Genomic DNA, 8,751 nt, shown 5'->3' on the forward strand with positions numbered 1-8,751 from the left:
AGTTTTTAATTCTTCTCCCTTCTCTCAGCTCAGTTAAGGCAAGGGGGTAGGAGACTTTATCAATTTGCCTCAGGGCCAGAGCTATCAGTTGGAAGATCAGAAGGGAGTTTCTTTGAGAAAAGACACCTCCCTCTAGCAAAGGGTTGCCTCCCTCAAGTGAATGGTTGCACTCCTCAACCTAAGGCACCTCCCTCTGGAAACTACAATGGCAGTAATTGGGTGTGAATTTGCCATTGTTCTCCCAGCCTAGGAAAAACTGTAGGGGTGGTGATTTAATCATAATAATGTTGGTATTTGTTAAGCACTTACTATGTGCCGAGCACTGTTCTAAGCGCTGGGGTAGACACAGGGGAATCAGGTTGTCCCACGTGGGGCTCACAGTCTTAATCCCCATTTTACAGATGGGGTAACTGAGGCACCGAGAAGTTAAGTGACTTGCCCAAAGTCACACAGCTGACAAGTGGTAGAGCCGGGGTCGAACCCATGACCTCTGACTCCAAAGCCCGTGCTCTTTCCAGTGAGCCACGCTGCTTCAGAATCATTATTTCTGAAACTCTACTGCACTAAATTTGGCTAAATTGGTAAAAGGTACATAAGCAAATCAAATACAAAAGTCATCTTGACATATCTGGCTGGTAAAAGGAATATTGTTGGGGTAAAAGAAGTTAACTAAAATGGGGTTAGACTGAGAAACTTTGTCAGCCATTGATCTTAAGGAGTCTCATAAGGAGATAGCTGCTCACAAAGTACAGATTTAATTGCTGAATATTACAAATTGATGTATTAAAAATGGGTTTTATTTATTCATCTTTGCTTGTTAAATTGGTTCAAGTGGTCTTTAATATAAAATCTCCATTATATGTGTTGTCTCTGCTGTATCCTAGCTAAGGGGCTAAAAGCAGACGTATGTTATTTGGTATCATGCAAATGTACAGATCAGGATGTCTATTTTGTCGTTATGATTGTTTCCTTTTAAGGAACTGGGAAGGTGTAGTCTCATCTCAAGGATTTGGAAAACAACAAAAGGATAATAATTGGAAAAATTGTTAAATTGATATTAATATTTTTAAGAATAAGTTAAGAATAATTGTTAAATATTCTTAGGGAAAAGTTCATTTATGTCATCCGTCGCCAGGGACAGGTTCTTTCGGAATCGGCGTGGCGAGAGAGAGAGGCCGGGGATGGAAAACCTGAGTTTTGTATAGAATTTATTCCGCCGGGTAAATTGAATTAATTAATTATTTAAACATGACAAATCGGCCTTCCCTTTTGGGAGAAATATGGTGTTAAAGCTTCCCTAATGGGAGGAATACACTGGTATGTTACTTGCATGTGGCTGGACAAGGAATACACTGGTATGTTACTTGCATGTGGCTGGACACCAGAGCCCACTTATGATTTACTCACAACGTGGTGAGGCAGCTGGCTCCCACCATGTGCTTGCCCCACCCAGGAGGAATCCACCTTTGCGTTAAATACACTTATGCGTTAAACACTAATGAGTTACATACACTTATGAGTTACATTCACTTATGCGTTAAACCCAGTTATGCGTTATCCACTTATGGTTACTTGCACTTGGTGAGGCGGCTAGCTCCCACTCTGTTCACATCCCACTTGGGAGGCACCCACTTAGGCATCAAATCCACTCATGTGCTACTCGCACTTGGTGAGGCGGCTAGTTCCCACCATATTCACGTCCCACTGGGGAGATACCCACTTAGACATCAAATCCATTTAAATGTTACATACCCATGGTCTGGCTTCCAACCCCATGAGCCCTCAGCAGGACGGGACACTCACCCATCCCACGGCTCCTCACTCGGTGCAGGCAGAGTGGCCTTCTCACGCTCTGGACAGAGGTGACCTGTAACCCACTGCTGCAAGTCCTGTTCCTCTGCACAGAAGGTTAGAGGTGGCAGGTATTTATCACCTGTGCCCTTAGGCCATTCCAGTTTCCGGCCTCAGTTTATCCAATCTCTGCCCTCCCCCCTCCTCCATTCCTAATTTGATTGGCACAGGGGTGAGGGACACATGTATTCCCAGCTTGGGCTGTCAATCTGGCAGTTTCGGTTGTGGGGATGGTGTCCCACCCTCACTTCCGAGTTCCGCCTGCTGGCTCTCCTGAGTCACGAGATAGCATTTGACCTTGAGATGGTCTGTACCCCAGGGTCACCTTGGGACACTCCCCTGGAATGTGTCTGCTAATTCTTTTGAATTGAACTCTCCCAAATGTTTAATACAGTGCTCTGCACACAGTAAATGCTCAATAAATACCATCGATTGTTTGATTGATTGATTATTTATCCCCATCCTAAAAACATACACTCTCCCTTGACTTCATGGCTCCCTCCAGTTATCACTCCATTTCTCTCAAACCATTTCACTCCAAACTTCTTGAGAGAGTTGTTTACACCCTCTGTGTCCACTTCCTCTACTCTAATTCTCTCCCTTGATCTACTCCAATCTGGCTTTAACCCCCTTTGCTCCACAGAAACAGCTCTCTAAAGGTAACCAGTGACTTTCTAACAGCTCTCTAAAGGTAACCAGTGACTTTCTTCTCATCAAATCTGATGGCCTCTACTGCATCCAAATCCTTCTAGACCTCAGGTTCCTTTGACACTGTAGACCACTCCCTTCTAATTAAAATTTTAACCAACCTTCCTTCCCTGATGCTAACTTCACCTAGTTTTTCTCCTGTCTCTCTGACTGATCCTGCTGAGTCTCTTTTGCAGAAACCTCCTCTGTCTTCCACCCTCTGACAATGGGAGTCCCTCAAGGCTCAGTTTTGGATGCCTTTCTGTTCTCCATCTACACCACTCCCTTAGAGAAGTAACTTATTTGCTCCCATGGCTTCAACTACCATCTCTATGTGGATGATTCCCAAATCTACATCTCTAGCCCTGAACTCTGTCCTTCTCTGCAGTCTCGCATTTCCTCCTGCCTTCAATACATCTCTTTCTGTATTTCCCACTGACACCTCAAACTAAATCTGTTCCAAACAGAGCTCATCTTTCCACCCAAACTCTGTCCTCCCCCTGTCTTTTCCATCACTGTAGAAGGTACCACTATCCTCCCTATTTCACGAGCCCATAACCTTGGCATTGTCCTTGACTCATATTTCATATACTCAAAGCTATCACCAAATCTTGTCAGGCCTACCTTCACAGTATTTCTAAAATCTGTCCATTTCTCTCCATCCAAACTACTATCATGCTGATTCTAGCACTTATCCTACCCAACCTGGGTTACTGCTTCAACCTCCTTGCTGACGTCTCTGCCTTATGTCTCACCCCACTCCAGGGCATACTTCATCATTTTTCTAAAAACGTTCAGTCCATATCTCCACACTTCACAAGAATCTCCAGTGGTTGCCCACCCACCTCCACAACAAACAGAAACTCTTTACTTCACTAGTTGCTTACTGCAGTCCAGCCCACACAATTTACTTCTCTAGTGCCAGCTTACTCAGTGTGCTCCAATCTCATCCATCAAGCTGAACACCTCCTTCCCACTTCCTCCCCTTAGCTTGGAACTCCTCCACACCTCTCTATATATGCCAGACCACCACTCTCCCCACCTTCAAATACTTGTAAAGGTCACATCTCCTACAAGAGGCCATCAACAATTAAGCACTCTTTTCCCTGACACCTTTTCCCTTCTGAGTTGTACAGATCTGGAAATTATATATTTATATTAATGTCTGTCTCCTTCTCTAGATTGTAAGCTCACTGAGGGCAGGGGATGTGTCTCACCAACTCTGTTGTATTGTACTCTCCCAAGCAGTTAGTATAGTGGCTCTGTACAAAGTAAACACTGAATAATGATGATGATGATGATGATCCAGTTTCCAAGGTCAGTTTCCAATTTCATAATTGCTGGACATTTGCTCTAGAACACAACCCATGTTGTCACCCAGGTTTTGGGCCTCTCCCCACTGGGGCTAAGGTCCCAGAACCCATGATCTCCCTGATTAGAGGTCGAACCCAAAATTCCAAGGCCTTAACTACAGGTGCCATGTCTCTGGCTGAGGTTCCAGGGATTTCTTCCCAGGTGCCATGGTGATGAACTATGTTGCAGTATCTCCCTGCTAGGGCCCCGGGGGACCTTAACTAGTAATAGGGCCCTCCCAACTAGTGCTGGAGTGCCAGCCCAGATCCTGGGGCTTTCCCCTCACATCCAGAAAGTGTTTCCAAGCCCTTCTGGGCCCAGGGTGCTGGCACTAGTCCCGGGGATATCCTCCCCCTTGTCAGAGTGCTGAGTCACATCTCAGGATCCTTCCCAAAGGTGCTTGGGGTACTTACCAAGGTCCCGGATTTCTGAGTTCTTGCATCCTCCTCATAAGTGCCAATTCACTGACCCATGCTCCAGAGCCAGTGGATCTGGGATGTTGATCCAGGGTGTACGATCATGCCCACTTCTCAGTGGGTTGCTGATTCAGGTCCTAGAGCCCTCTGCTCATTGGCAAAGGTGCTGAACCAGGTTCCAGAGTTAGATCCAAAGATGCCAGTGTAACCCTCCACTCTGGAGCTGGGGAGCTGAACCAGGTTTTGGGCCCTTCCTATAAGTTTTGGCATGCTGATCCACGTCTCAGGGTTCTCACTGTAGATTCTATGGTGCTGACCCAGGTTCTTCAGTCCTTTCTAGGTCCTGAGGTGCTGGCCTAAGTCCCAGGGCCCTTGTTACAGGTGCCTCGGGGCTGAACCAGGCCTCAGGACCCTCCCTCAGGTAATTGGGTGCTGATGTATGACCTACAGCCTTCCCTACATGTGTCAGGGTGCTAAGCCAGTTCCCCTACTGGAGCCAAGTTCTAGGGCCCTTCTTACAAAAGCAGAAGTGCTGAACCAGGTCCCGGGACTCTCCTCACCGATGCTGAATGCTGGCCCAGGTTCAAGGACTCTCAACACAAACGCTGGGGTTTTGGATCAGGTCCTATGACCCTCTCCATATGTGTTCTGGTGCTGATCTAGGTTTCCTGGCTCTTCTGCCTGGTGTCATTCCGCTGAACCTAGTCCCAGGGCCTTCCGCATAAGTCTTGGGGCTCTGATAATTTACTGAGGCCCTTCCCACAGGTGTCCATTTGCTGGCCTGAGTCCCAGGACTCTCTTCCCTGATGCCAGTGTACTGGACCAGTCCCCAGGGCATGGGTTGTGTGCACCTGTTTCCTCCTTCTCTTCTTCAAATCTGTCCTCGGCCTGCTGCAATCTGGTATTTGCACCATCTACTCCACTCAAACTGCTTCCTCCAATGTCCCCAAAGACTTCCTCCTTGCCAAATCCAATGAACCTGACTCCATCTTAAAACTTCTAGGCCTCTCAGTGTTCTTCACATTGTGGACCAAGCCCTTTTTCTGGAAACGCTGTCTACCCTTGGTTCTCTGACAACGTCATCTCCTCTCCAGTGAGCAGGAGGTTCAGTGGAGTTGAGGAGTGAGAGGAAGGGGGCAGCAGAAGGGCCACGTGGATATTGAAGTCCCCAAGAATCATGGTAGAGAAGTAGAAAGAGAGAAGGAAAAAAATCGTTCATAAAGTTGGAGGAGGGGGCTTGGAGCAACAGATGACCATGAGTAGCAATTGGAGTAGGTGATAGAGGTGGATGATGTGGACTTCAGACGATAGGAAAGAGGGAACTGGGAGGTGGGATGATGCAAAAATGACACTGGGAACAAGAAGGAAGCCAACTCCTCTCAGTGAGTCTTGGGTTGTGGGAGAAGTCGAGACTCCCTCTAGAGAGAGTCTAGAGAGTCCTTCTAGACTGTAAGTCTGGTATGGGCAGGGATTCTCTCTTTATTTTTGAATTGTACCTCCCAAGTGCTTAGTACAGTGCTCTGCACACAGTAAATGCTCAATAAGCGTGATGGAATGAATGAATGAATGGAGAGACAGGCAGGGGACAAAGTGTCACCTGGGCAGAGCCAGGTTTCAGTGGTGGTGAGGAGGAGCAGTGAATGGGTCAGGAACAGGTCAAGATTGAAGGGAAGCTTTCCAGTGCTGGAGTGGAGGTTCCACAGCCCTCACTTGACTGAGGTTGTGGTCGGGGTGTGGGGCTAGGGGATGGTTTAAGGGGTAGTGAGGGGTTAGAGAAGCAGCGTGGCTCAGTGGAAAGAGCACGGGCTTTGGAGTCAGAGGTCATGGGTTTGAATCCCGGCTCGGCCACTTGTCAGCTGTGTGACTTTGGGCAAGTCACTTAACTTCTCGGTGCCTCAGTTACCTCATCTGTAAAATGGGGATTAAGATCGTGAGACCCAAGTGGGACAACCTGATTCCCCTCTGTCTACCCCAGCACTTAGAACAGTGTTCGGCACATAGTAAGCGTTTAACAAATACCAACATTATTATTATTATTGAATGGGAATGACCTGAAGGGGGGGCCTGCGGGAGGAGGGGAGGGAGAGGTGGCACTGGGAAAGGACAGGGATGAAGCAGGAAAAGGGGAAGGGGGTGGGGACAGAGCAAGGAGTTGGAAGAAATTAGATGGAGGAGGATGAGGGGCTGCTGGGTTGGTATAGGTAGGTTCTAAGAAGTGGTTCCTGATGTCTTTCATCTGGGACAGATTTCCTGGGAGAGTTTGCTTTATGTTTATCCACATAATCCCTATAATTCAATCATAGAAACCCTATTAGTATCTTCCTGGTTCTTTCCCAAGATTCCTCTACCTACCCCTGGGATTTTGCTGGTCTGGGTGTTGATTCTATTTTTCTTGTTTTTGGTAACTGATTCTTATTGGAACCATTCCCATTATGCTCTCTCTGTCAGGGTTTCCTTACCCTTTCACATTTACTTCCATGCTAGTCTTGGGACTGTGTTTTAAATGCTTGCCCAGTCTCACCCACCTTCTCTGATGATTTTGTTGTTCTCTAAGTTCAGTATATAGGTCGCTTGTAGGATTGGTTCTTGGTAATGGTTTGTAGTATTGCTCATCCAGTTCTGCTTTCCTGAGAAGTCATTCCTTTGTAATATTGCGCACCCAGTTCTGCTTTCCTGAGAAGTCATTCCTTGTGTTTGCCCCTGTAATTCCACCCTAGGACCCTAGCAGAATTTTGTCAGTGCTTTACCCAGGTTCCTGCCTCTTCTCTTAGGGCTTTGGTGTTCCAGGGCTTGATTCTATATTACTTCTTGTGTGGTTCCATTCTAGGAAATGATTTCTCATTATGTTTGCCCAATTCTCATTTTCTTGGAGGTTCCACCTTATGTTTACCCACAGATGTCCAGTTAGTGACCCAAGCAGACTCCTCTAAATCTGATACCCTGATTCTAATACCCAGCCCTGGGATTTTGCTGCATGAGGTACTGGGCCCATGTTTCCTGTAATAGGTCACTGTTATCCATTGAGCTCTGACCCGTTGTCTTCTCCCTGGACATTATACCTTATCTGCATTTTTCAGCCTGAGGACCTTAGTTTCTCATTTTGTCCTTCCTAGAGCCCCAGGGCTTCCTTCTAATGGCTTTACCCCATCTCAAGCCCTTTTCTGGAGGATTGTGTTATTTCAAGTGTTGATTCTATACTATGTCTTGTATGGTTGGTATTGATTTCTGTTGTTGTTAATCCTGTTCTGATTTTCTGGTAATTTTTGCATTTTGGATTTCCATCTATTTCCACCCTAGAAGCATTGTGTAATCACTGGAGTCCTTTCCTCAGGCTACTGCACTTTCCCCAGGGATTTTTCTGTTCTAGGTGTTGCTTCTCTGTAGTTTGTCCTACTACCCTGCCCTTAGTGTGACATCTTTGTGATTTTCCTGTCTCTTCTCCATTTATGTTTCCCATGGATTTTCTTTGTAGAGTCTGTGAGCTCTCTTCTAAATGTTTTTCCATATCTCAAGCCCCTTTCTTGGCCTTTTTGCTATTTTAGGTGTTGATTCTGTATTAATAATAATAATAATCATGTTGGTATTTGTTAAGGGCTTATTATGTGTAGAGCACTGTTCTAAGTGCTGGGGTAGATACAGGGTAATCAGGTTGTCCCATGTGAGTCTCACAGTTAATCCCTATTTTATAGATGAGGTAACTGAGGCGCAGAGAAATTAAGTGACTTGCCCACAGTCACACAGCTGCCAAGTGGCAGAGCCTGGATTCAAACCCATGACCTCTGACTCCCAAGCCCAGGCTCTTTCCACTGAGCCATGCTGCTTCTCTCCTCTGTGAATATTATGAGAGTATTATCTCCTCTATGTGTCAATTGTAGGGAATGAGTCCTGATGTTCTTACAATTTAGATATCTTGGGAAGTTCCATGTCATGCTTACTGATATGCTTCCATCCCAGAAACCTAGAAGAGTGTTACAAATCAATTCTCCAATATCCAGCACCTTCCCACAACTAATTTTTTTATTCTAGGTCACTTGTCTCCAGAATTCTTTCCTCAATTTCCTGCTATATTAGCCATATTTAGCTGTTTAATCATTCATTCGATTAATAAATCAATCATATTTACCAAGCATATACTGAGTGCAGAGGACTGTACTAAGTTCTTTGGAGAGTACAATATGACAGAGTTGGTAGACACGTTCCCTGTCCACAAGGACCTTAAAGTCTAGAGAGGGAGGCAGACATTAATATCAGTAAATAAATTATGGATATGTACATTGTTGTGGAGCTGAGGGTGGGGTGAATGAAAGTTACAAATCGAAGTGCAAGGAGTGGGAGAAAAGGAAATGAAAGCTTAGTCAGGTAAGGCCTCTTGGAGGAGATGTGCTTTAAATAAGTCTCAAATGAGGGTAGAGTGTCGGGTAAGAAGGAGGAAGGAGTTCCAGGC

This window comes from Ornithorhynchus anatinus, chromosome 18 (genome assembly GCF_004115215.2).
Source record: "Ornithorhynchus anatinus isolate Pmale09 chromosome 18, mOrnAna1.pri.v4, whole genome shotgun sequence".
Taxonomy (NCBI): domain Eukaryota; kingdom Metazoa; phylum Chordata; class Mammalia; order Monotremata; family Ornithorhynchidae; genus Ornithorhynchus; species Ornithorhynchus anatinus.